The following is a 27,965-nucleotide window of genomic DNA, read 5'->3' on the forward strand; positions in this document are numbered from 1 at the left end:
CAATAATGCTAAATCACACCAGGAATTGCTGCAAATGCTTTATGTATATCATCACGTTTATTCTCACCACCCTATGATTTAAGTTGTGTGACTAGGCTCTTTGGACAGACCAGAAAGTCAAGGCACAACTAGGAGGTTATTGTAGCTCGTAGCTTTGATGTGGCAGAGCTGGAATTTAACTAAGAAAAGCTTAAGAACCTTCCAGCCATGTCTGTGTGATTCTGGAATGTACTCTCTGATACAAGATGGCAGTCCTGTTGCAAGGATTCCCATGACCTTTGGGAAATATTGGCTTGGGGGACCTACCTCCTCAAGTCAGAGTGTACGACCAGCCACCTTCATTCAAGAAGTAGCTATGCCCTGGTCAGGGTGGAGATGGAGAGGAAATAAGCATGCAGCAGAAGTGGTCCATAGGTCTTGGTTGAAAACCTTGCTCATCTCCAGAGCATCAGTGGGAAGGATAGAAGGAAGGAGAGAACAAGAAGAGAAAGGAAAGAGAATATGCTTACCGAACAACTGTAAGTGCCAGAAAAATCTCTCTCTCTCTCTCTCTCTCTCTCTCTCTCTCTCTCTCTCTCTCTCTCTCTCTGTCATCTCATGTCACCATAGAGATCAGTAAGAAGAGCCATGAAAGGAATCAAAAGACTAAATCATATTAGCTTTACAGAAAGAGTAAGAAACTGGGGAAAGGAGCCTATTCATTTTACAGAATCGACTAGCACCTTCAGCTGGGGGCGCTTCGATGGCCTGCCCCAAGTCACACATCAGCTTGGCCAAATTTGGGCTGGACCCAGGCCCCTGAATTTCCCCCTGCTCCTGCCTCCACGTTGACATCCTCCCCCAGAGAGGGCATCTTTGCCGTGTCCCCCTGCATGCTGAGCTGGATTTCCTGTATACATAGGACGTTTATTTGGTTTGCATTCTCTCTTTGGGAAGAAGAAGACAGATGTGATGAGCTTGATATTTTCATTCCCATTCTATAGATGAGAAGACAGAAGTTCAGAGAAGTGAATAGATTTGCCTAGGGTGGCCAAGATAGGAAGTGGCAGATTTACAGCTCAGATATAGGATTGCTAAACAAAAGGTTCACAGGTGGCGATGACACGAATACGTAGATATTGTATGCCTTTGACCTGAAATCTGAGATAAAACCCTCTGGGCTATCAATTCTCTTTAGAGATATGTTCTGCTTAGAAAACAGGAAATAGCCGGTCTCCTTCAACCCCTAAGAGGAGTCACCAGGTCAGTTCTTATCGCCAATTAGGAAAATTATTACGGCATGGAGAATAAGCTGTCCCATTGGCTGGCTTATTTCCCTTTGCTTTGCTTAGAGTAATAAAGGAAGAGAGTCTTGTGTTCATGTGCAATGAGCCTACCCCTGTCCCCCTGAGAAGCCATTAAAAGGAAAAAGGAAAGTCCCCATATTGATATATTGTCACATGGCCAGTACACAGAATAGGGACCTTGTTTTTCCTATGGTGGCTCTAAGACCAGGTAGACCTGAGTGAAAATGGCTCTGTGGCCTGGAACAATTTACATGACACCCTCGATCCTCTGTGTCCTGATCTGTGAAATGAGGAAAATGGCACTGTCCTCTGCATGGAGGTGTCATGAAGCACAGGGCCTCATGCCCAGCAGGATAGCCCCTGTCAAAAAGAATGAAAAATCAGCAATGACAAATGCTGGTGAGGACGTGGAAACACTGGGCCCCGTGCGCACTGTCGGTGGGAATGTGGGATGCTTAGCTGCTACGGAAAACAGCATGGCGTGTCGCAAAAAAAAGAAATGAAAATGGAATTGCCGTATCATTAAGAAATTCCATATCCATATCCCAGATAATTGAAGGTAGCATTTTTTGCGGGGGAGAAGGAGGTACCGGGGAATTGAGCTCAGGGGCACTTGACCACTGAGCCACATCCCCAGCCCTATTTTGTATTTTATTTTGAGACAGGGTCTCACTGAGTTGCTTAGCGCCTTGACATTGCTGAGGCTGGCTTTGAACTCGCAATCCTCCTGCCTCAACCTTCCAGGCCGCTGAGATTACAGGTGTGCGCCACCACACCTGATTGAAAGTAGCATTTTAAACAGATACTAGCATTGAGGCTATTCCACAGTGGAAGTAAGTCTACTGTCCAGCAATGCACAAATGAATAAACGCTGCATGGTACCGCCATGCCGTGGAATATTACCCTGCCTTAAAAAGGCAGGAAATTCCGGTACACCCCACAGCAGAATGAAACTTGAGAACACCATGCTAAGTAAGAAGATGCCCTGTGGTTCCACCAGAGAGGTCAAATTCACAGAAACAAAGAGGCACAGTGGTGGCCAGAAGGAGGATGGGGACTGGGGAGTAATTGTTTAATAGGTACATAGTTTCATCTTTGCAAGATGCAAAGAGCCATAGAAGCAATGGTGGTGGCTGCACACCCATGTGAATGTGCTTGATGTCACTGAGCTGAGCACTCAAAAATGATTGTGCTGGGAAAAGAATGCCAGGAGGACAGCTGCTGGACATAGGCTGGACGTTGGCTAGCAATGGCGTACACCAGAGTGCCTGAGTTTTATTTGAGCGTATTTAGCGCAGCTCGGGTCGTTCCTTGTTAAAGAACACTAACTGGTGGGAAGATGGCAAGGAAGGCATGGGTGGAGGTGGAGGGCAGCGGGGGCATGTTCCTCCCCAGAAGGGGCTGCCTTCCCGCGAGGAAGGGGCAGGCTTTCAACCTCAGAATGCAGAGCAACAGGAAATGGGTTTGCTGCTTTGGGGGCACGGATGACCCTCTTCAGGAGGGAACACAGGGCATGAGCTGAGCAGGCCAGCTTGGTGGGGGCAAGGTGCTGCATTCAGGGAACTGCTCCAGCAATTGAAAAAAGGCGTGTTAATTAGGTTGGTTGGTGGGTGGTTCCCAAAGCCATGGGCTCTGAGCAGAGGGCAGAGGGTGTGCACACGGGTGTGTTTGAGCATGCACGTGCGTGTCAGGGTGGAGAGAAGATTGAAATGGGATGGAGGGAGAGGGAGCACCTTCTGTAAACTGCCCTTCTCCTCTGATCCGTTCCAAACACAGAGAGCAAACTCTTGCACTTCTGGATCTTTGAGGCCAGTGGCATCTTTATGTGGCGCCCAGTGAGGAGCCGCGCCAAGAGGGAGAGACTGGGAAGCCGGCCCCGGGCACCTGCACTTCCTCCACTGACCCTGCCTGCTTTTGGAAGTCCAGAAGGGAAGTGAGTATCTCATGGTCCAAGGCTAATAACAATCATAAACCTCCAAGAACAAAATTGACTGAAAAGAATAAAAATTTTAAAGTGAGACAGTTCTCTGTCATTTCTGTCTCGGATTATGTTGGGGAAGGTTGAACTCAATTTTATTGAGAAATCAATTGTAATTTGGCACTCTGCATGATCCCTGGCAGAGGACGCTGATAACAGTCTCTCCTGAAATCTGCAAGCTAATTTACTTCTGCTGCCTACACACTCACAAACGAGCCGAGCGGGCGTGAGAGGCCCCTCTGTCCCCACACACCCAGGCAGCCATTGATTTGCAGCCCCTTCCTCTTGTTGATGAGATAAGCAGTAAATTTAGGAAAGGAAACAAAAGGGAAATCATTCAGATCAACTAGTGAGAAGTGCAGCTGAGAAACAAAGATAAAATGCAGGACTGGAGTGTTGTTCTAAGGATCATGACTTTCCAGTGTACAGTGGACCAGAGAAAAGACGGGGAATGACTCTGTTTATGCAGGGGCTGGGGGGAGGGTGATACTGGGGATGGGCTTTGATTGTGTTCTACCAGTGAAACCCATCAAAAGATCTATTAGGCTCATTTCCATGACTATTTCAATCAAGCGCCACCACTTTAACCAAAGAGAGCATGCCAGTCCTGTAGCAACCCCAAGGGAAGACATCTGAACCCACTGGGAGTCAAACTTCCAAATGTGCTTCTCACTGCAATACCACCCTGACCTTTTCAAGGGGAGCAGCAGCTGGCTTGCCAGGCTCATGGATTACAGGACTTTTCTCAGCATTTATCCAACATATCGATGCAAATCCACCCAAAGTATCATTTATGTTGGTGGGAATTGGGATGGCGCAGGCTTCTGGCTCACCCAAGTGTACCGTGGGAAGCGTCGTCCCCACAGCAAGGCCGAGCGAGCTGTTTTCGAACATTACTCTAAACAAGCAAGCGGCTTTCGAACTTCATACTTAGCTATTCATCTTCCTGACAAGCCGGCCGAGCCTCTCCTGAGGTTGTCTTTGGTGTGGGAGACAGAAAGGGAAGAAGGACTGCAATTGTCAGCGGCTTCGATTCTGTACCCCTGCCTATAGCTCCCCAGTCCCACATCTGGGCACAGCTGTGGCTGTCACACACTTTTGTCAAGGGTCATTTCCCTGAAAAGTATCACAGCATCTTCAAGACAAGCCCCGTGCAGGACAGCCCAATGTCATCATTTTCCCAACTGTGCACACAATTCTGAATTCAGCACCGGGAAGGAGAATTTCTCTCCCATCCTCCCCTGTGGGGAACTCCAGCTCCCTTCATCCTTTATAACAAGGATGCTTTTTCTGCATGCTATTCCTACAGCCACCACAATCCAGGGTAACGTGGCCTAAGATGATTGCTTCAGAACTGCCAAACCCTAGAGCCTCCCGGGTCTCTCTGTTTTCTTACCCGTGCTCTGGAAGAGCAAGGCTCTGGATTGACCCCCTTACGCCCCCAGCATACTGCACAAGCAGGGCGTCCCCAGCAGACACCCACCCCAGGAGGGCATTCAGCTCTGGCCTTTCCAGAAGGCTCACTACAAAGCTGTTTCCCCCAGACCTGTGAGCTTACCTTTAAGGCTTTGCCTTTCAGCTCTGAGAAAGACAGAACCTCACCTGACCTAGAAGCCAAATCAAATCAAAAGTTAAAACCCAAACCAAACCGAAAGGTCCAATCAACAAACACAATGAAAGTATCCACCGGTTGCCTGCAGGGCCAAACCAACAGGCGCCAGAAACGGGCTTTCTTTCATTTTGTAAGCAAGCGCCAACGGAGCACACTTTCAGGAAATATACACTGTTAAAGAATATTCCAAGCAGCTTACCACAGTAATACCTCTAATTTTTCATTCATTTTAATATGCCTGTTTTTCATGTTTAGAATTTCTAGAAACTCTACCTTATTATGTTCTCTTGGTTGATGTGCTTATATAATCGGATAAACATTTGTCTAATACTGGGTTGTGCTATTTTTAAAAGTCCTTTTGCAGAATAACAACAACAACAACAACAACAAAAATCACTGTAAAAACAAAAGCCCCCAAGCTCTGTATTTTAATATTTAAGCCTTTTGAAGGTTGTGAAAAGATGGCACTTCAAAAAGGGAGCGGGGATGGCGGTAGAGGAGGGGCTTCTGCACACACACTCTGGTTGTCAGTCATCACAGTGTCCTGGCCATCTGGACTTTAGGTGATCAGGACAGGGACTTGCTTCATGATATCTTCCTTGGAAGTCTTTATATGAATTTAGAGAAACAATAGCAATGAGCATGTGCTAGCAAGAAATAGCATTTAATGAGTGCTTACTTCATGCCAGGTGGTACGTGCCAGGGTATTATAAGAATTAGCCCATTTAATTCTCACAGGAACCTGTGAGGTCCACCATAGTGTTTAACCCCATCTGACAGATGAGGACATGAAGCTCCCTACCTAGGCCAAGCACTGTGCTGGATACTTAGGCACACTGTCACTTTAATTTCAGCAGCACTTGTTCTCACAGCATAAGCATCTTTATTTGTCCTTTAAAATGCTGAAAAAGAAGCTGAAGGAGTTACAGGATGTGTCCATGTCCCCCCAGGGTCCAGCCTGGAGCCAGCTCCTGGAACCCATACTCTCAACCACCATGCTAAGGTAGTTTTTTTTTTGTTTTATTTTTGTTTTTGTTTCTGAAAACTGATCCATTTTCCCTGTTCCAGCCGTAACTGGGTGGGTGTGAGTGGGAAGCCAGATTTGGCCTGAAGACTCCATCTCTTTCTTCGGACAACTCAGCAGAGGCTTCACCGCACACACTGAAGCCGCCCAGTTGGGCCAAAGAGAATGCAGGGCAAGGGTCTTAGAAATTGCACAGAATTTATGGCGACAACCATCCTGCTTCTGCTTCCTCAGGACTGAGATCCACCACAAGAGGAAGACAAAGATCCTTCTGTTCCTCTAAGCACAAGAACGTCTGTTGCTCAACACAGACTTTTCTCACTTCGTCGAGAAAGAGTCAGGAGGAAGAGAAAGCTCATAATCTGAGCAATGGTGCTGTGGAGTGCCTCGGGTATGATGAGGGAAGAGCTCAGGTTGTTGGAGTCAACCTCCTGTGGATGCTTTGAATCCAGGCTCTTGGGGTCCTGGCCTCTGGGGCCTCTTGCTTTGGGCTCTTGCTCTAAATTGATGCTCACCTCTGGTTGGTACCCTAGGAGAGGCCTGGAGCTCAATCAGAAACCAGGAGAAAGGAGGCCACTCAGTCCCGCCCAGTGTGAGTACAGGAGTCCTCCACCACCCTGTCTAGGCCCAGCCAGCTGACTGGAGCTTGGATTCCACAGAGTCTGGGAGAACCACAGCTTTAATTGTTACTTTAACATAGTTTACTTGACTTTGTCATCTATACAGTCCTCCATACAATCTTCTTCTTCCTCAGGGGAAGAAGTAACAATAGCTGTAGCTATATAGTATAACTATAGCTATACTCAAGGCTTTGGCCCATTGGACCTGAGACCCTGCCCACAAAACTTGTCCTATTATCTATTTATACTCCTAGCACAATAAACTCAGGACATTATTCTAACCTTACTGATACAAACCTGAGAAACATGGAAACAGCACACTTTGCCTCTAAGAGAGTGACTTTGATGTCTTTCCCTAATGTACCCAGGGGGTACTACAGGTGACAATGACACTATAGTAATACCTACAGGATTAGACATGAGACTCTTGATGTCTCCTAAATTTCCATAAGCCATGACTTCATTCAACTAGGTCAAGTGCTTTTGAATGGCTTTTGCTGACTCATAGAATGAACTGGGTGACCACCATCCAATTCTTAATGGGTAAAATGTGCCAGCCTCATCCAGGCCCGTTTGGGAAGAATATCATCTGCAAGTAGAATGTCCCAAACATGAATCACCTCTTCCACTGTGCTTCCCAAGCTCAGGGTACTGATATCTAGGGTGTTTCATCTCACATTTCCATAGTCATTCATCCGCATGTCTCCCAAACTAACCTGGGGCCCCCATCAACAGGGCAGAACCTCCATTTATGCGGCTCCATATTCTGAGGCCACAGAGCCTATGACCCAGCTCAGAGATTTACAAACAGTTAGTAAATGAGTGCTAGGTGGGCATAGCACTGTCTACCTCTATTCTAGTTTCCTTTCTCTTAGCCAGGTCACCAAGAGCTGAGAACTAAAACCACACCATTACCTTTCTGTTAACAAGACAGATAGCTAGATTTCTTCAAATGAAAACCTCTTAAATTATTTTGCAAAATCCATGCCTTTCTCAAAGTCTCCTGTTTACACAGAAAAATGTAAAGCCCCCTTTGATTTCTCCTGAACAATTTCAAGTTCAAGATGAAAACATGCCCACAGATCTAGAGTTCTGGCCCTGCAGCCAAGGGTGCATGCTATCTAAATTCCTCAACATTCCTTCAATTTGGAAAACCTTCTTCCCCAGCCTCCTGGGTCTTTTGCTCGTCTTCTGAGGCCAGTCACCCTTCTTCTTGACCATCATGGACATCCTTCTCCCAAGCAAGCCCTTTTGTATTTTCTGAAAGTTCTATAAGGGAAACTGGCCACTGGATTCTGAACTGGCAGATTTAATTGGCAAGGTTGGCGGAGAAGTGAAAAATTGAACGGGCCATGAGAGTTGACTCCCTCAAGCCTGACAAGAGGGGAATAAAAGTCAGTGTGAGGAGACGAGCTGCTCGGCCGCCTGCCTCTGGCTTGTCCGGGGCACTCTGTTTTCTCCCCGTTAAACAAAGGGCATTCTCCCATTCTGCCAAGGGCTCCGCATACTTTTCTGGGATCTGTCCCAGGGCATGGCCCCACTACTCAGTAGGTAGGGAGTGACTTCTGCCAAGTCACTTAACCACCCAATCTCAAGTTCCTCATCTGTAAAATTGGGATAATATTTCTCAACCGACATCCCAGGTTCCTAGCGATAAATATTAATGTCTGTAGAGGGCTTTGAGATCCCGGGGTGAAGGATGCAGCAGAGTGTTATTTTTATGACGTTGCAGGTTCCATAAAGCATCAAATTCAATGAGAAAGAGGAGAGAGGGGGCACTGGGCTGGAACCAGGAATAATGCAGGCAGCTGCTGTTCAAGCTTCCCCCACTGCTAATGCATCGCGACAGTCACCTGCGCGCCTGCCGCTCCTCGGTCCTGGGGCTCTCGTTTTTACTGGTGACCTCGTTCGGTGCTTCCCCTCCCCCTCTTCCAAGAGTCGGAATCCCTATTTAGCATCATATTAATATGGAACTTCATAACGCTGGTATGGATCCGTGTATTACAAACATCAGGGGGCCCGCCTGGCAGTCGGCTGGCATCGACAGGCTGCTCAGCGGGGAATCTGTGTTCGAGACTCGAGTGGGCCAGCCTTCCGGAGCTGGCCAGACGCCCGCATCCGAACTGCCCAAGCAGCACCTTCCCCTCCCTGAGTCTCCTCCCAGAAGATGCTTTCCAGGCCCCCCAGGCACCAAAAAGGAGGGCAGACGGTACAGGCCTCTGTGTCCAGAAAAGAAGCTGGCTTTATTTTGGAAATAAAAACTTAGATGAGGAATCCAATAAGGAGAGAAGAATTGGGAAGATGCTTTACTGGCCATAGGAAGGAGGACCTTCCCTGAACAGTAAAGCACCTACTGTGTGCTTGACCCAGGCCTTTGTGCTCTTTAACGTCTCCTGTGGGCTCCCAGAGGTCTTCGCACATTGCCTTCCCCAGTTATAGGGAGGAAAGTGAGGCTTGAGGAGTCAGGAAGGCAGCAAGAGGAAGAGGCCAAAGCCAAGGTCAGTCCTGTGTGTCCATTCACATGTCTGTGCGTTTTTCACTAACTTGATGAGGAGCCAGCACATGCTGGGTTCTCTAGATGGGATGGAAACCCACTGAGAAACTAGGCCCAGGCCCTGCCTCGCCCTGCACTTCCTTCCCAGTGTTCTGGATGTTACTAGAATCACCCCAACCCTGGAGATCAGAAATCAGACTTCCTAAGCAGGTGGGCTACAGCCCTTCCAAAACGTCTCAAGCTCCCCTGCCCCTGACCCCTCTTTGCCTTCCATCTCATCAGGTGTCAAATGACGCTTCCCACAGAGCACCTGGCAGACCCCTCCCTGACAGGGCATCACAGGGGACAAGGATGAAGGCTGAGCCCCGAGCTCCAGGCAAGTCAGGCAGAAGGTGTCTGACCCAGAGGTGGAAAAAGAGAGTCGCCTCCCACAAACTCCTGCCAGGCGAGTCACATTGCCATTGACGTTTTGTGGCGGCAGGCATCACTGGTTTGTGGAAAAACAACAACAAAAGTAATATTAATATTTAAAAATTTGTTTCCCAGATAGAGAGTTTTACAAGTAGAATTATGACCCTCTGCAAAAGAGCTGACACAAATCTCTATTAGCATAATGGCAACCATTACACTCCCAGAGCCCGTTAATGCAGCCCTCTGTCCGTCTTTGAGCGCCAGATAAATGGAGCAAGAATATTAGTTAGGGGTTTGCTCCTCCATCAGCGGGAGGACAGTTTGCATTCAGGGAGCACCCATTAGTGCTAATGGGACCTACAGATGTAAATCCCCAGGCGCTGGTAGGGGAAAGGTCCTCTGGGATTTTCCGCCAAGAACCCATCCACTTTGATAGGTACTCGGGAGCCAGAAAGTCCTTCCTCATTAGTGCGGCTCCACTCTGAGGGTGATTTGCAACTTCGCCCGTGGAATGAGAGACTGAACTAGTCCTTCTTTGCCATGACATCTATAGCCTTCCATGTTTTTGCCTTTAGATGGTGCGCCACCAGAATCTAGTCTAAGACAAATGCCACTTTAATTTGCTTTAGGCAGTGAAGGCCAACACACATTCCAGTGGAGAAAGTTATGTGTTTTAATTGCTTTATGAAGACATAGCATATGCCCTGACACAGTTAAATGATTAACAGATTACTCCAAATGCCTTTGGCATAGAATATCTATACATTCATTAGCCAGAACAATTTATCTTCTTGATAAAACTAAAATTACTTATACAGCAGGTTTACTTTCTATGATTAATAAATGATAAAAATCTAAATTATCCATCTGAAATGTCTCTTTTTGGCCATTAATCTCACATTTATCAGCTTCTACAGTACTTATTATTAAGACAAAAATTCAATGTTCCAAGTATTTTAATCTGCTGAGAAAATGAAACACATTTAATGCAAAGAAGCATCTCAATTAAACAGTTAAGAAGTAAACAGAGTTAGCTGTAAACGTGCATTATAAAAACAGGACATCCGTGTCATATACAGACATCAAAATGCTCCCCTCTTTCAAATATATTTTCAGTAGCAAGACATTGGAATGAATGGGGCATTTGGTAGCCTTCTGAATGTGCTCAAAAGGACAAAATTAAGATCAAGCTCAGAAACAGAGCTGGAACACTGAGATCTGGAATCTGCTAAAGGTCAAAATTCAAGCCTCACACGTGGCCGGGAGAGTGAGCTTACAGGCACAGGTTTAGCTACAGGGGAAGCCTTGGGAATTGGATCCTTCTGTCAGCTCTTTTAAATGTTTAAGACCGTCTGTCCTCCAATTAAACTGATCAAGGGAGCCCAGGACGGTTAGTTAGCGCCTCTGCTCTGGAGAACACTCATTAATGTCCCGAGGCTGATTATGGACTTCCCGGCTCGGCTGGCCACTCTGCTGTCAGCTGCTCGTTTTTGTGAATTCCAACTGCCAGAGTAACTGTGGAGGCCGAGCCATGCTTCCCTGCTGCCAGAAAAGGAGGAGAGAGACATCTGCCACTGTCCTGAGTCACCTGTCACTTACCTTGGTGACTCACTTGCCCAGAAGGGCTAGGACAAAACGGCATGTGCGTGGGGTGCACACCCACTTGTGTTCGCAGACAAGTACTGGTCCTCTGGGGAGGCTGTCAGTCCGTCTGCTAGGCACAGGTAGAGCACGTGGTGCTGAATAAGTACACCTGTGTCTCCGTCTCCAGGAAGCCACGGTGCAAGGAGGCATCCAGACTAATGAGGGAATTGCAGTACAGTGCAACGCATGCCCAGGCGGGGGGAAATGGGGGTCCACATCTATGTGCACCCAACTCAGATTTAAGAAAGGAGGAGGGGGAAGCAAGGTGTGCCTCTAGAGGAGATGGACAAGAACTAATGGGTTAAACAGAAGGCACATCATTACAGTCAGAGGGACTAGTAGCTGCAAAGGCCCAGAGCCGTGAGAGACCCTCATTACTTGGCCATTCACTTTCCCATCACCTGAGCACCTACTATGCACCAGCATGATGCCAGGTAGGGACACAGTCGGGCCCGAGGGACAGTAGCCTGCCCTCACCAGGCTTACAATCCAATGGGGCTCAGAAATTAATTCTGTAAGATGGGAGCACATCAGGGTTGATGATTAAGAGCCAGGGCTATGTCATGTCACATTTAGCATCTGGATCATGCTGAGTGTCACCGTGTGCGTTGTGTGTGCACAACATGCACTTGCACATGGCTGTTTGTCCCAGGAGGTATGTGACATCAGAACAAGACTCATAAAGACCTGGCCTGAATTGAAGTGGAGGGGAAGGGATGAAGTCATGTTTACGTTTTGCCCAAGTTTAAACAAGCTCTGCAGGGGCACACTGGTACTTTACTCCACAAGCTCAACTTCCTTTCATGCCACTCAATATCCCAGATCCTCTGCTTCATCAAACCACTCTCACCATGAACCCTTGTGGCACCACCACAGGGACACATTCTGCCTCCTTGCATTCCTATCTCAGTTCTGCTCTTGACCCAGGTGCCAGATGATGAGCAATCTCCATGTAGGCTATTTACGGAGCATTTGCCACATGCCAGGTGCTTTACTTGCCTTCATTCATTCAAACTTCTCAAGAAAGTCACAGGTAGGGATATGAAGATCTTGGTTTTTAAAACAGGAAACCAAGGCAAAGGAAAGTTCAGGGCTATGCCTGAGCTCACATGGCTGTGAAATGGTGGCGCCTAGAGTCACACCAGGAAATCTGGCCCCAGAGTGTTCGCTCCTCCTCTCTGAGCTCTTCTACCTGTCTTGGGCGCCTTGTTTACTGCAGATTCCAAGTGGATATAGTAATACTGCTAACTGGCAAGGATTCAAGGAGTAATGTCATGCCCAGCACAATTCAAACTCAAGAAATGATTTTCTCTGCCTTTCCTGAGCCTGGGTCAACTCTATGAAATCACAAAGAAGTTTCCAGACATAGTCTGCTTAGACACATTCCTTTTTTTTTTTTTTTTTTTTTTTGCATCCCTGGGGTCGGGGGGGCATGAAAATATATTTTCTTAAGTCCCTTCCAGTTTATCATAAGATGAATAGTAGCTCTGGACATACCATTTTACATTTTTCTTGAATTATTTCAAGCTTCCTTGTTTTTTCCAAGAACACTGACTGCTCCTTGGGCTAGTAGTTTGGTCTCATTTTCCCCAGGAGCCATTGCGGGGAGCATGACTTTGGGGAAGTTTGGCAGAATAAAAATAAGGGAACGCTATAGGCATTCACATTTGGAATAGATACATATTGGAAAGAAATCAAGTAATTAGTTGAAATAAAAGTTATATATATATATATATATATATATATATATATATATATATATATATATATATATATCCAGTAGATCCTAGGAATTTAATTTTGAAGTTGTGTTCTAACTCTTAAGTTAAATTCTCCCGTTTCCTTAGTACCTATTTTCTTTTAATGTACAAAGTAAAAAATCCCCATGACCAACAGAGGGGAAGAGGAACTAATTGCTCAACAAATTTGAATGTGGGTATTCATTTTTCACTCTCTAAGGCATGAAATGTCCTCCTACATGCGAGTCAATGACTTTAGCTTAGGAGGAAGCAAACACATTAATAAAATGCATAAACACTTTCTACCGACAATAAATTTTAAGAATAATTGACCTCATCACATCAAACTTTACAAGTGGCTTTGGATCCCAAGCCCTATAAACTCTAAACTAGAGGAGGGCTGCATGGCTGAGCAGAAAGAGTAGCACAGCTGGAAGCCAATTTGGCTTTGAGCTATAGTTCCACCACTTTCCACCTGTGTGACTTCCCCCAAGTGTCACTCTGCCATTTACAAAAGAGTTTTTATGTGGAAGACACTCACCATCTTGAAAACATGCCATCAGCACATGTATTACTGGCAATGATCAGGCCAAGACCCAATCAAAATTGTAAGGATTATAAATAGGAATTGTACTACATGCAAATGGATGCAGGCAGTGACAGTGAGGAACATAGCTGGGTACTCTCTGCTGGGTGCACTAGCAGAGTAGAGTTGCTATGATGGATGGGAGGGAGTTGGGACCTAAAGGACATATGGAAAGGTCTTCCTCTGGAACACAATCTCCAAAGAAATAACCAGAATGCAGAGTATACCTCAGAGCAACAAAAATCCTTAGAATGGCCTATATCTTTTCCTGATGAAATACCCATTCAGCAGCTGGCCCTACAATGTGGTAAAGAACCCTCTTTATTTACAGGAGTACTTTCTAGAACATCTGGAAAATGGAGTATTAGAATTCAAAGCAACGCAGGTCTTGCTCTGTCCTATATCAAGACTGCTGGTCTACAGTAAACAAAGCAAAATCAGAAAGTACTTAGATTCCAGAAACAACAAAATTGGGGAGCAATTTTAAAAAAGAAAAAGGAAACTCTTCTCTACCTGTTTTCTGGGACAGAAGAATCCTTCCTTAAAAGGTAGATTCAAGCCTTTCATCCATCCAGCCCAGGGGCCTGTGGGCCATATCCAGCAGACCACCTGAGTTTGAATGGCCCATGAAAAAAGAATGGTTTTTACATTTTTCTAGGCTTTGAAAACAATAGTAAAAGAAGGAGAGTATTTTGTGACATGAGAAAATTATATGCAATTCAAATTTCTGTCACTATAAATGAAGTTTTGTCAGGCCACAGCCACGCTCATTGGTTTCCCTGTCATCCACGGGTCCACGGTTGCTTTTATGCTGCCGTGGCAGAGCTGAGTAATTACGACAGGGACCTTATGGCCGGCCAAGGCTAAAATATTTACTAGTTGGCCCTTTACAGAATAATTTTGCCAACCCCTTGTCTAGGCCAATTATGTTTTCTTTCAGTTTGTGAAACTGACCTAACATGGCTTAGCTGCTACCTGATTCAAACTCCTTGTGACCTGAAGACTAGATTTCAAATGTGTCGGCCTGTGTCAAAGACAATTGCAAGAATGTCAGGGCACTTTCTTGACACTTGCCTCCAATGTACCATCACCGCCATATAAAACACACACACACACACACACACACACACACACACACACACACTTGCATATATCATATATCCCAAATTCTCATTTCTATTTCCCAATCTTCATACTCTCAAATTTCCTCTGCCACACTCTGACATGATTTCTTATAACCTCTGAATCAGCAATATTCTCTTCCTTGTCTAAAGACAAACCAGGGGATCAATCAGCAATAGAAAGAAGGAACTGGAACTTAACATTGAAAAGCTCCTACCAATTACACTTCATGATATTACATAACTCCCTTTATCAATAATGTTTCATGTTTCCTATTCCAAATTGCATGTTCCTTCCCTTTTATTCTGCCAAACTGGGTCAATTACATGGTCCATTGTAATATTTCTAGGTACACTGTACTTTGCACTGGTCTCTAAATAGCAAACATATAGTTCCTAGTGCATTCACCTTAACTATCATTTTAAAATAGTCTAATGTTCTAAAGGTTTGCTTATAAAGCATTATCAGCTGTTCCTGAATTGTGCCAGAACAATCCCGGAAACAGTACGGTAGTGAAAACAGGGCATCGGACCCACTTTTACACCACAGGGAGTCATAAACTAACTGACTCGGGCAAGTCACAGGATGTGTGGCTGGACTTTGGTTTCTTCATTTATGATATGAGTGAATTTGTTTGGATCTTGAGGAACTTTTTCATTCTCACCTTCCCTGATTCTAGGAAAATAACTCACTGATCAATTCTACATAATGATTTAGCATTCTACAACAATTTAAAATGTTAAGTGAAAGATTAATTGAGATTTAAGGTTTTACTTCTCTTGTTGCCATTGTTGAATCCTGAAAGGCAGGAAGGGGAAAAACCATTTGCCTCTAAGGAATAAGGATAAAGCATACAGCGGGGAGAGGTGGGCCAAGACACCATTACTTTTTATTGCATTGATTTTTATTACAAATCAAAAACATTTGATTTTTCTAAAAAAAAAAAATCCTATCTTATAAGCACACACACTATATATTTTTTTTGTACTAGAGATTGAACCCAGGGGCATTTGACCACTGCACCATAGCCCTGGTCACATATCAATGTGTGTGTATGTATGTGTATGTGTTTATATACATACTTAGACACACATATGTGTATGTGTGTGTGTGTGTGTATACACACATACGTTTTTTAAAAAAAAATTTCAAGACAGGGTCTCACTAAGTTGCTGAGGGCCTTGCTTCGTTGCTGAGGCTGGCCTTGAATTTGTGATCCTCCTGCCTCAGCCTCCTTAGTGACTGGGATTATATGCATGTGCCACCACGCCTGGCTTACACATTCATATTTTAAAATGTTTAAATTAAAGCTAGAGGATATTTTAGATTTTTTTCCAATTCATATCTTGGTGAGTGACAGTGATATACTACTGAATTTTAGACATGCGTATTGATATTATGGACTTATCAAGTCACTGTGCGGCACATGTGGGTCTAAATGACTCTGATCTCCCTTACAATACCTGGCTCCACTCTGCCTCTCCTGGATTCTTTCACTTTTCTCTTTGAACTGTTCTCAGCTCATGAGTAATCTCTCCTCACTAGGAACTAGGCAGGTGGAAAGTTTCAACTTTTAAAGTTCATTTATGTTTATGTCCTCCCAGAACAACAAAAAAAATTAATGAGATTAAAGTAAAAATATTTTATTTCTTCAAACCTCAAAAAATCATTTAAAACAGATCTTGCATGAGATTTATCCCTTCAGGCTAAAATAAAGCATTAGAGTTTTTCGCTAAGGGAAACATTTCCTCAAACTGAAAGAAAACAGAGCCGTAATGGAAATATGAACGCAGGCTTAGCACTTGCAACCATCAAATATAACATTAGAATTCTGCATTTGTGAATTGCTCTAATTTTATGTACATATATTATTCCACAAGAATAGCATTTCTTTAGTTTTATAGATTTTTTTTCACTCATTTAATTGGTGATATAATTACTTGCTCTTATAAATCTGAAACTTAGAAATTCAAACACACACAAAAAGAGAGAAACTTGATTCTTAATGGCTTAGCCAGTCTCCCCAGTACATTCTCACCCCATTCAGTGGTAATCCACAGTCTTTGTGCAACGGACAATCAAAAAATTTCTAAACTGGCCTTAAAATGCATATGGAAACTTGTCTGGGTCAATTCATGTCCACAGTCTCTCCCCCTCTTGAGTCCTGACCCCTTAACTCACCCCAATTCCTGTAAATCAAGCTTCCAATAGCTGAAACCAATCTCAGGCAAAAAGAGCACCTACTACGTGCACAATCTTGTTGATGGCTGTGGTATGTTGACGGTGGTGGTGGGGGAGATGGTGGTAGTGGTGATGGCAAGGATGTGATTTTTCTTATTATTTTGGCAGCCCTTCAGTGCATTTACTATTATGGTTGTTATTTTGCAGATTGAGAAACACAGAAGTTAACTCAAAGAAGGCAGGTAAATTAAAAGTTACCAAGTGTAGAACAGTTACTGATGGTAGAACCAGGATTTGGAACAGTTTGTGCTCCTGACTAGCATTAAGTCGGGCCTCTCTTCCTTCTAGGCATTCAGGAAGAATGGTTACCAGGATGTGGGTATCAGCGTGTGGAACATGTGGGTACATGTGCAGGGGAAGGAAAGAGGGCAGGAAGAGCACAGGGTATCTGTGGACCCCTGAAGGCTCTGGGTGGGCTCTGTCCAATGAGTGACAGACAGAAATGGACAGGCCTGGGTCTGGGTACCACAGTCCTCTTCACCCGTGCAGATTCCATCAAAGCAAGTCATTACCAGGAGGAAAAGTGGGTTGACCCAGTAAACACTAGAAGGGAGGTTCCCAGACACTGGAAGAGAAAGGAATTAGCATTCCTCTAACATGAGGGAAAGAAAAGGATAACAGAAAGGTGGAGACGGTGTTACCTCCTACTACCTCTGTGAGCCTGGACATTGATGGAGAAGCAACTTCCCCATCTTTCCCTTCCCTTGGCTGTCAAAGGGGATTGCTGTATGAACATGTTTACAAGTTCGCGGTGAGAATCAATAGTAAACAGCCACACACTCTTGAGCAACTCATTACCTCAATTGTTATTTCCTCATTCCCTGATGCAGAACTTTTTTTTTTTTTGGGGGGGGGGGGGCTTGTTTAATTTTGTTCACAACTTTTTAAAAATATAGTTAGCCAATAAAATCATTCCAAGTTCAGTTACTAATAGAATTGTATGAATTTCATCAACATGGTGATTCGATAAGCAGAACACTTTATTTTCTTCTTTATGTCACTTTTCTCCACGGAAGTTAGTTCCCCCACATGTTCCTTCTGGCATCCTGGTGAGATTTCGTTTCCTACAGTGAAATCAAACGTGCCCTTTTATCTCCTCAGATAAGTCTCTGAAATTTGGGGTGGAGGCTTTTCCCTGTGTAGGTCTTGCTGATTGACAGTTTTGCCCAGCACAGTAGGATGCTAATAATTGCATGCTTTAGCCCTTAAGCATCTGCCTCTGTGTTTCCTACATCCCTACCTCCGCACGGAGACACCTGTCCTTTGAACCATGCGCATGATAACAGTACAATGAATGGGAGGCTCCCACCCTTCCTAAAGGGCACAGGGTGCTTTTTCTAAAAGCAGAAGGATGGAAAAACTCCCCATGTCTATCCTCCAGGATTCTAGCTTCTTGCTCCAGGGACACCTGCTTGAGCCCCCAGCACATCCTGCCTTCCCTTCAAGTCTCAAGGGCTAAGTAGCAGTGCCCAGTGATGGAGAGAAATACATCATTTCCCTAGAGGGGCAGAATAATTTCTGCCCTCTGCAGAAACCTTCAAGTTTCCACGAGCCCATCTCCACCTCATCTATCAGAGAACAAGACTTGTCATCGAATAATACATCAGGTTTGGAAGATACTCTGTGTCATAAGAGTTGCATTTCTTAAAAACAAGAAAATTGCAGTAAAGGTTTCACAGGATAGACCAAGGTCCATTCTTGTGAAAACACATGGTTGGCAGTGGTCTCTACCAGGGTCACCTGGTAAAGGCAAGAGGTCAAAGCCAAGCAACCCACTTTCGCTTAGTGACTTCTTAGAACTACACTCATGAAATTTTCAAATAATTCTCAAACCAGATTTCTTATTTCGAGATATCCCATGGAGAAGTATTCTGTGGGTAGCTACAAGAAATAACAAGCTTTGCAATGTTGCTGAGAGGAGTTCTGCCTTGACTGTTCGATACCACTCGCAGCAGGCTCTGACCCGGACACCAGTGCTCAGTGACAGCATGAGACCTGGAAATGGTCCCATTCATTTGGACTAGTTTCTCTGCACATCTTAATGTCCCTCCCAGATATTTATAGCATAGTCTCCAACAGCCAGTAATAAAATGATAAGATTATATATATATATATATATATATATATATATATTCGTTCAAAGGGCTCAACAGTTGTAGTAGGATACTGGGACCAACTGTTCTCCCTGTTTTCTACCCCACAACTACACTTCCGCTGCCACCATGATCATTAACAAGTCCAGCTTTTCCATAATCTAGACAGTGCCCAACATTCATTATCTTATTTAATCCTGTGAGATGCCTACTATTTTAAATCCCATCTTATAGATGAGAAAACCAGAGCTTGGGATAGATGAAGTAGCTTGCCCAGATTCAGACAGCTCAGCAGGGGAAGAGTCACCTTCAGACCAAGACCCAGAGTAAGAACCAAGCCAGCCCACATGAGTCACAATCCATACACACATTCTGCTTACTCTTTGCTAAAGACTTTCCTTGATAGTCCTTAGAACAAAACCCACATGGAATACAATGAAAACTACTGGTTACCTATCTTAATTCAAATGCTGGTTGATTGAGAAGGAAACTTGTATTGAGTGATCCAGCCTGAAGATATGGGAAGAGCAGGAGAAAGGCAGAAGGTGTATCTTGGCCCACCTCTCTGCCATAGCTCAGTACCAAGCCTTGGGGACCTTTCAGCTAGGATGTAGTTGTGGCTCTACCGTGGGCTTTCTTTGAAACTTTGAACAGATCCTTTAACCCCATGCTTGTTTCCTCGTACTTTGAACAGATCCTTTAACCCCATGCTTGTTTCCTCGTTTGCAAACTTAATAGCCCATTCACAGATTGTTGTATCAGATGTCACCCACCAAGTGTTGAATGTGGAAGTGGAGGGGTAGGTACATACTCTCTTTACATGGCCATTACCCCTTCTCACATCCTCCCAATGCAATTATTTTATAGTTTTTTATTAAATAAATATTCAATGTTTGTGTTATTATTTTAACTATTTAAATTTCATTTACTGCTCACTTATATAGTATGTCATAATTAATTTTTTTTTCAAAAATATTATTTAGTGTTCTCTGGATTTATTAATTATCTTCTCCTTTTTCTTTTTCATTTATGTATATAATTTTGTTTTTCATCCTATGCCAAACTCTTGCCAGCTTGAAAAATTCCTTTGAATAAATGCAAACACATCAGACAACAGATTCGTTCCTTTTCTCCTCACCATGAGACAGATGTCTCCAGGAGCCCTTAATCCTTCTGCTCTGATCTGCACTGATTTCTCTCCAGGCATTCTTCAGAGCTAACATCTATGAGCTCCGTTTGGATCATACTAGCAATATCTTTGGCCTCTTTTTTATTTGGACCTCCTATTTCCTGGATCTTGTATTTTCCTCTTTTACTGGTCTACTCTTATTTTTATGACATGCATCCTTTAGTAGATTTCTGAAAAACGTGTAAAGAACTTGCATCTATAAAAATGCCTTATTCTATTCCAAAATTCGATCAACTTTACACTTGTTATCTTATTCAGTTCCATGAAACAGCTTCTGTTTTTAATTCTCGTGGCAAAGGAAGGCAATGACATGACATTGACTTCTAGACTGAGAGTCAATTGCGATTTTGAATAAAGTGTTGTATTTTCTTGGGCTTCAAGCAGTATGTTTCCAATGATTTTCAAATCTTTTGGAAGGAAACTTTTTTCCTGAAATTTTTTAGCATGTTCTGAAATTGTTTAATGATGTGTCCAGGAGTGTGTTGTGCCCATGTGTGTGTGTGTGTGTGTGTGTATGTGTGTGTGTGTTCCATTCACTATACACTCATTATGCTGATCCTGAAGATCTGTACATCCCCCATGTCAAGGGAATTCTCTTGTATGATTTCTTTAATTGTTCCCTTCCTCCCATTTTATCTGGTATCTCTTTCTGAAATGCCTATTGTTTGAAATGTTGGACTTCCTGGGCTGTTCTGCAGATTTTTAAAAAGTTTTTTCTATTCCTATTTTTTGCAGAGATTCTTTTTTTTTTTTTCGCAGAGATTCTTAACAAATTAATTTTCCACCTGCCCCATTAGGTTTAATTTCTGGCTTTGGATGTTTAATTTCTGAATTCCTTCTGATTTTTCTGCCTGTTCCTTTCTCTAGTGGCTTGTTCTTGTATCACCGATGCAATATAATCTCTTCCCTCTCAAAATAAGCTGGAGATTTTTTTTTTTTTTTGACATTTTCATCTGTCCTGCATGTACAGAGCATCTCTGGGTAGTTCTTATTTCTGCTTTGGTCTCTCTCTCTCCTATTAGAGACCTTCCAGGAATATCCCATCATCTGCTCTGTTTCAGAGTGAAACATCAAGGCTGACCGGAAGTCCCAGGAGCATAGTGAGGCGGGCAGCAAGGGGTGGCGGGCCTCATTCCAGAGGCCTTGCTTGGACTGTTCAGATTCTTCAGAAAGGAGTTCTTTGCTCTTGTCCCTAGCAAGTGTGAGGCCAGCTGTCAGCTTTGGAAGAGAAGAGAGCAAATAGGGTCTCACTGTGGAGACTACAGACTTGGACCTGTTGTTTTCATTACTGCATGTTACCTGTCCCTGTGCGGTGCCTAATCTCCAGCTCCTCTTCATTAGATGAGGGACCTCATGCCTTGCCCGGTGGGGGATGGGGTCTCATCAACTTGCGCCTGTTGTGACCTGCTCACCTGTGTTGAACTCTGCATGCCTCGCCTTCCAAGACACCTGGCCCCTCCACCTCCTGAGCATTTCCAGAACCTGGCAGCACTTTCTGTTGATTCCTCCCACCACCAGCTTAAATTTCACTATTATTTTAATGCCGTGCCAAGTCAGTCACCATTTGTTTATTCTCTTTTGAGCTTTCAAAATGTAGCTGACAGTTCTTCACCAATGTCATCTCCTCTTTCATTTTCTTTGTCCTTTGAGATTTAAACCTTTTTTTTTTTTATGTCTTTGCTGTCTTTTCCTAGGGTTTAAGATGCCATATATAACCCAAACCAACACCTCTGCTTTTTTCACTTAGTTTTATCTCAAAAGCTCCCCCCACACACTAAGTATCAAAAACTGTTGCAATATAAGCTAAGTATCACCAACGCAATATAATCTCTTACCTCCAAAATAAGCTAGAATTTTTTTTTTTTGATGGATACTTGGATCTTTTTAATGGATACCTCATTGTGTCTGACTGTTAACCTGTGACTGGAAATGTAGGCTGAGCCAATATTTTATTATTATAAACAATATTAAAATAAACATATTTTTACAGAAAGTTTTGTCTTTGATAATTTCCTCCAGATCTATTTCTGGAATAATATTGTCATTTAAAAAAAAAAACTATTGATTCCCCCCCTCCAAAAAAAAAGAAAAGACACAATAGCTATGGGATGCATCCCATAATCACCAGCGGCACTGACTCTCCAAGATCTTCACCATTGATGTCTCGTTATTGTTCTAAATGTCACTACATATTTTCATGCATTTACTGTTCACATTTAACTCCTGCCAGTTGCCGTGAACCGGGCTCGTCTCCTTTCCCTAACGGGAGGTTGGGTTATTTCTTATGTGTATGAACTTTTCGTCTGTTAAAGATACATTTTGGCCAAGTTTTTCAAAACCATTTCCCATGTTTTTATTTGTTGGATTTCATTGTTTGTTTCTGACATTTCTCAGATAAATAATTTTCATACTAGGATATAATCGAAATGATCACCCTTTTCCTTTGTGCTTAGAAGCCTTCCTATCCCATGACCAGATACATGTTATTCTAGATGTTCTCCTTGAAAATAAGCTTTGAATTCTCTCCATGTTACTGTTTATCCTCTGAAGTACAGTTGGTATCTTTTCTCCCCGTCACTTAGCCAGGTGACTCTGTACCACTGAAGCAGAATTTTTCTGTCCTTTAAGTAATGTGTAATGTAATTGTGACCATGTTCTAAACTCTCATCATTCACAAAGTCTGTGTTCTGGGGTATTTTGACCCCATTGATCTGTTGATTCTCACTCCAGAACATCCTATTTTGATTATCATTACTGCTATAGAACTTTATAGTATCAACCAGATGCTGTGTCTTCCTCTCTTTCTCTTTTTTTCCCCCTAGCTCTTCCACTCTATTTATTATTCAAGATGAACTTTGGAATACTTGGTCAAATTTCCAGGAAACAACAGGAGCAAGATGATTTCGATTAGAATCACATTAAATATGCACATTCATCTGAGAAGCACTGAGGAGCTGACAGTATGCCTACCTCCCTTCTAAGACCATGACACCTTTTCCATACACACAGGTCCTCTTTTCCATCTCCTGCTTGATCTTATTGTTTTCCTCATATCACATCTGCATCATTTCTCAATAAGTTTACTCCTGGACACTTGATATGTGGATGCTATTCTCAATGAATTTTACTTGCATATATTCTAACTGGTTATCACCACTATATCAGAAAGGTATTGATTTTCATGTATTTGTTTTATATTAAATCAACTAACACAATTATCGCTATTTCTAATAATTTTTCAGTTTTTCTAAGTAGCTTTGCTTCCCTATGGAACCTATGATTCCACCTGATGATATGCAAATGTTCATCCCCTCTTTCCTGTATCTTCCCCATATAGTAGTTGGTTGGCAGGAGCAGAATTGTGGACAACACTGTCCCGACTCTGATCTTAATGAAAACACCTTCACAATGAGAATAATAATTGCTGATCTTACCAAGTGCTTTCTGGATATTAATCATTCTGCCAAGAGAGTCAGCACTGTTATTTCCTGTAATTCTTATAATCATTCTAAGAAAAATATAAAATTGTGATCCCATTTTAAAGATAAGGAAACTGAAGCTTTAGTGTGGGAGTATATTGAAAGTGGCCCAATCGGTCCATGGCAGAGTTAAATCCTCGTTGGTTTTCCTCCAGAGCTCAGATTCTTAAATAGTATATTTTAGTATTTCAATGTCCTATGCACTGGTGACAGGAGTTTTTAAAGATGACTGTGAGGGTTTTTGTGTGTTTCTTGTTTCTGTTGGATCTTTTGTTTGTTTGATTGATTGCTTGAATTGAGAAAGGAGATGAGAGAGAGAAGAGAAGGTTGATTCTAAGCAAACACAACCTAGACACAAAGCATAGATTAATGATGCAAGAAAAGTACAACATAAGATGCTGGCCCACAGTTCAAGATCAATTATAAACCAAAAAAAAAAAAGAATGCATCTAAGAATTTTAATATTATCCCCACAAAAATAAAGCTGTATCATCTAGCCACTTGACCACTTCAGTTTCCAGATTTTCTCAAGAAAGTATTTGGGTGTCATTATTGCAGATCTTTGTTTCATGAATATTTACATAAAGAGTGAGGTTAGGGTGATTTGTGCTGTTTAAGTCATGTCTCTGCTAAGACGGGAAAGATGGTGTGCCTCCTTTTCCACTGTGTGTGTGGGGGGGGGGGAGGGGGAAGGGATCCAGCAATGCTAAAAATAAAGTCTTTTAGAGTGTTACACAAAATTATGTATTTCTGCAGCATATGCCCAGATTACTGACTGTGTAATAGCCCTGTTGGACTCCCACCGCTGCAAGAAGCCCAGGCCCCAAGCATTATGATCAGCTCAGGAAGCATGAACATCTTGCTTTTCCACCAACAGTTTCTTTGTTGGGGTTGGTAGGAGAAGCTTAGAAATAATTACATAAAATTTTTTAGCTTTAAATGCCACTCTTTTAAGAGGGGGACAATTGATTGAAGCTAATTAGGTATCTGTGTAAGAACCCAATTTTGTACAACCTTTAGGAAAAACTTACCTTTGACCAGTGAACAGAGAGGCAGCTCAATCTGAGCAAAATAGCACAGGATTGCCTCATACCCACATTCTAATCCTGGCCCTGCCAGGCCAGGCTTTGAACCTACCACCTCTCTGTCTGTTCATTTGATGCCTGGTACTAATAACATTGCTGCCATTTCCTTTGTAGGGCATCCACGAGTTTGGAAAAGGATTATAAATGGAAAAGGGCTTTTGAAAACCGAAATACTCTTGACATGTGTAAGGAAAGATCCAACAGTTTTCAGCACACTCCCTAAAGAGCAGTCATATTTATTGCTCACCCGAACTCCTCTGAAAAAGACAAACAGTCATCAACAGTAATAGAGTTCTGCAGAGAGCCAGCCGGTTTCCATTTCAATTCAAAGCCCTCAAGGCAGCCCACTTTCAGTCCAGGCTCTGCCCCTGATTGCCGGGCACATTTGTCTGTTTCCCCCAATATATGTGGTGAGCATTTTAAAAGATCACAGTCTCCTATCAGGTGGTGATAATCAGAATTTAAAGGCTAAAGGAGGAATGACCTATTTACATGGACTTCATGAGCACACAGGAGAGGGATGCCACGTGGTCCCAGGATGACTTGGTAACTCAGGCTTTGGGTCACCACGTGGCTCCTGCATCCCCTCAGTCCCTTTGGCCAGTCATTTCTTTTTACACTGTATAGTGGCTCTGTGTACTGGGGACTGGGCTTAAATTGAGCTTGAGACAGGGGCCATGGAATGATTGAGTAGTGAATTAGATAGAAAACTGCAGCTCTTTTGCCCTAAGTGAGAGAATCGCCACATTCAACCAGCTGCTACAATTTGAGTATTTCTCACTTCTTCTGACATTTTTTTTTTTCAACTGGGGAATTTGATGTAAAACATATCTGTCTCCTTAGATACTCAAGAGCTGCCTTTTCTCCTCAACCTTCTTTTAAAATCAGCCTTCCACATCTCGGATGTTCCTTAGACATCATCACCAAGGATTGTGGCCTCGGCGAGCTGATGCTTGGGAAAGCCAGGAAAGGGTGGGCCTCGGACCCGCCCAAGGTTCACAGGAAGCAGGCAGAGCTGAAAGCCAAAAAAGAGGCACACAGAGGGATAAAAGCAGAACGTGACAGGCAAAGATGCCATAGGGAGCAATGAGCTCTCAGAGGGACTGCTTGGGTTTGACCCAAAACTGTTCCTGTCCTCAGATGTAACCGAAATGGAGTCACACTGGAAAAGTGTAAAATCCCTGGATGGTTGATTTGCATGTGTTCATTCATGCATGGGCACAACTGGGTGTTCCAGGGGGTGAGAACACGGGTTACACAAGGCAGACTCCATCTCAAGGCACGTGGTGGCTCAAGTCCACTCTGACCCTGAAATTGCTCTCAGTCCCCAAAGAAATAGGCAACAGAATGCGATTCGAGTTCTGGCCTTCAGGATTGACCCAGAGCTCTGGTCCAGATAGAAAAAATACTACTGCAGGTATATGTTCTTAATCTAAAATGCTTGGGATCAGGAATGTTTTAGAGTTGGGTATTTGTTTTGGATTTTAGAATATTTTCATGTACACAATATATCTTGAGATGAAACCCAAGCCTAAATGTGAAATTCATTTATTTTTCATATACCCCTTATGACATAGGCTGGAGGTAATTTTATATTCTCTCACATATGTATATGATATGAGATATATGAGACAGATAGATAGATATGAGATATATATATATATATATATATATATATCACCAGAGCTTGAACTCAGGGATGCTTAATCACTGAGCCACATCCTCAGCCCTTTTAATTTTTTAATTTTGAGTGGGGTCTCCCTAAGATGCTTAGGGCCTTGCTAAGTTGCTGAGGCTGTCTTTGAACTTTTGATCCTCTTTGAATAGTGGTGCTCGCCACTGAGATTACAGGTGAGTGCCACGGTGCCCAGCACAATATTTTTAATAATGCTTCATAGAAAAAGAAATTTCTGTTGTAAAATCTTCTACTTGTGGATTCATGATGGCACTCAAAAAATTGTGGGTTCTGGAGCATTTTGGATTGCAGGTTTTCGTGGGGGGCTCACCCTCTAGAGGGGAAATATCAAATGATTTGGTGGCCTCTCTAGCGATGTACAACTACAGACATGAACCTACACGTATGGACTAGTTAGGGACAGGCAAATCGTTCAGCAAGGTCCCTTCATAGTCTGATGCCCCTTCCCGTCCCCACCAAACACAATCAGCCACTCATTGTTCTTCAAACACGTGCCACACATTTCCTTCTCCAGGTCTTTGCCTGCAAGGCTCCCTCTGCCCAGAAGGCCTTTACATCATCTCACCAGCTTAGAAACCCTGTTCTGTCCCCTAAGGGCCAAGGCAGCCCTTTTCAGGGTGAAAATGCACAATGAGATGTCATCTCAAGCCCCTGCCAGTCCTTGAGTCAATTCGACCTGAGTCCAAGAAGTACCTCAAACGGTCCACTTTCCCCACCCGAGGCCATCTTGATTCCCCCAGGCCTTCTTTCTCTTGTGTCTCTGAGCCTCCCACATGCTTCTACGGCTATTAAAACCCTTAATGTGCTAAATTATAATTAGTTGTTCATTAGTCATTTATTAGTTTATCCTTCCAAGTAGAATGGGTACAACTCAAGGTCAGAGCCTGCATCTTATTTCATTTTTATTCTATTTGTTAAAGAGTTACATGACCATAACTACATGCCAACCACTCTTCCAAGTGTGTTAGGTGTGCTTATTTATTACTCCTGACACCTCTATGAGACAGGGACTATCTTCCCTGTGCCCATAAGAGAACTGAGACACAGGGAGCTTTAGTAATATACTTCCAGGAGCTGAAGTAATATACTTCCAACTCAGCAGTCAATGAGTGACCCGTGACATTCAGGCTTTGAACTGCAATGCTTTGCTGTCCTTCACCTGTCCATGGTCCCGCAAGGAGCAGCCCAGAGCTCTAGTATATAAAATGTGGAGCTCAGTAAATGAGTATTAACATTAAATGAATGAGCAGCTCATGGTGGGCTGAGAGCCCCGGGTCCATCCTCCTGAAAAGTTCCCAGCTAGAGAAGGTAGGGGCAATGGGAAGATTTGGAAAAGGTTCAAAGAAAATCAAGAAGATGGAAATGAAGAATTACACCTACGGGTTTAGGCTGCTCAGCCTTGAGAAGCAAAAACTGAAGACTGGTTTCATAATGATCTTTAAGGCCAGGAAGGCTGATTCCTGAGGACAGTGACTGAGCTGTTTTTCTCCACCTCCAGGGAGGATGGAGGAGCAGAACCAGTTCTCAGCCACAACGGGTGCAGTTAAAATCCTCCACGAGGAAACATTTCCCTAGCCTAAGAATCGTTTGTTAGGCCCAGCCATGAGTTATGGAGAGAGGCGATATGAGGTGATCCATCTTCAAGCTGTGGACTTGCATCTGCTCA

General features: G+C 43.4%; 1 protein-coding gene across 1 annotated transcript in view; it reads right to left on the reverse strand.

Annotated features, from left to right (window-relative positions):
* The window catches only part of PPARGC1A (PPARG coactivator 1 alpha), a 609,045-nt gene that overhangs the window by 253,707 nt on the left and 327,373 nt on the right, over window positions 1–27,965 (reverse strand). The gene's annotated exons all lie outside the window — the stretch shown is intronic.

This window comes from Spermophilus citellus (genome assembly GCF_964194105.1).
Source record: "Spermophilus citellus genome assembly, chromosome: 8".
Classification (NCBI taxonomy): domain Eukaryota; kingdom Metazoa; phylum Chordata; class Mammalia; order Rodentia; family Sciuridae; genus Spermophilus; species Spermophilus citellus.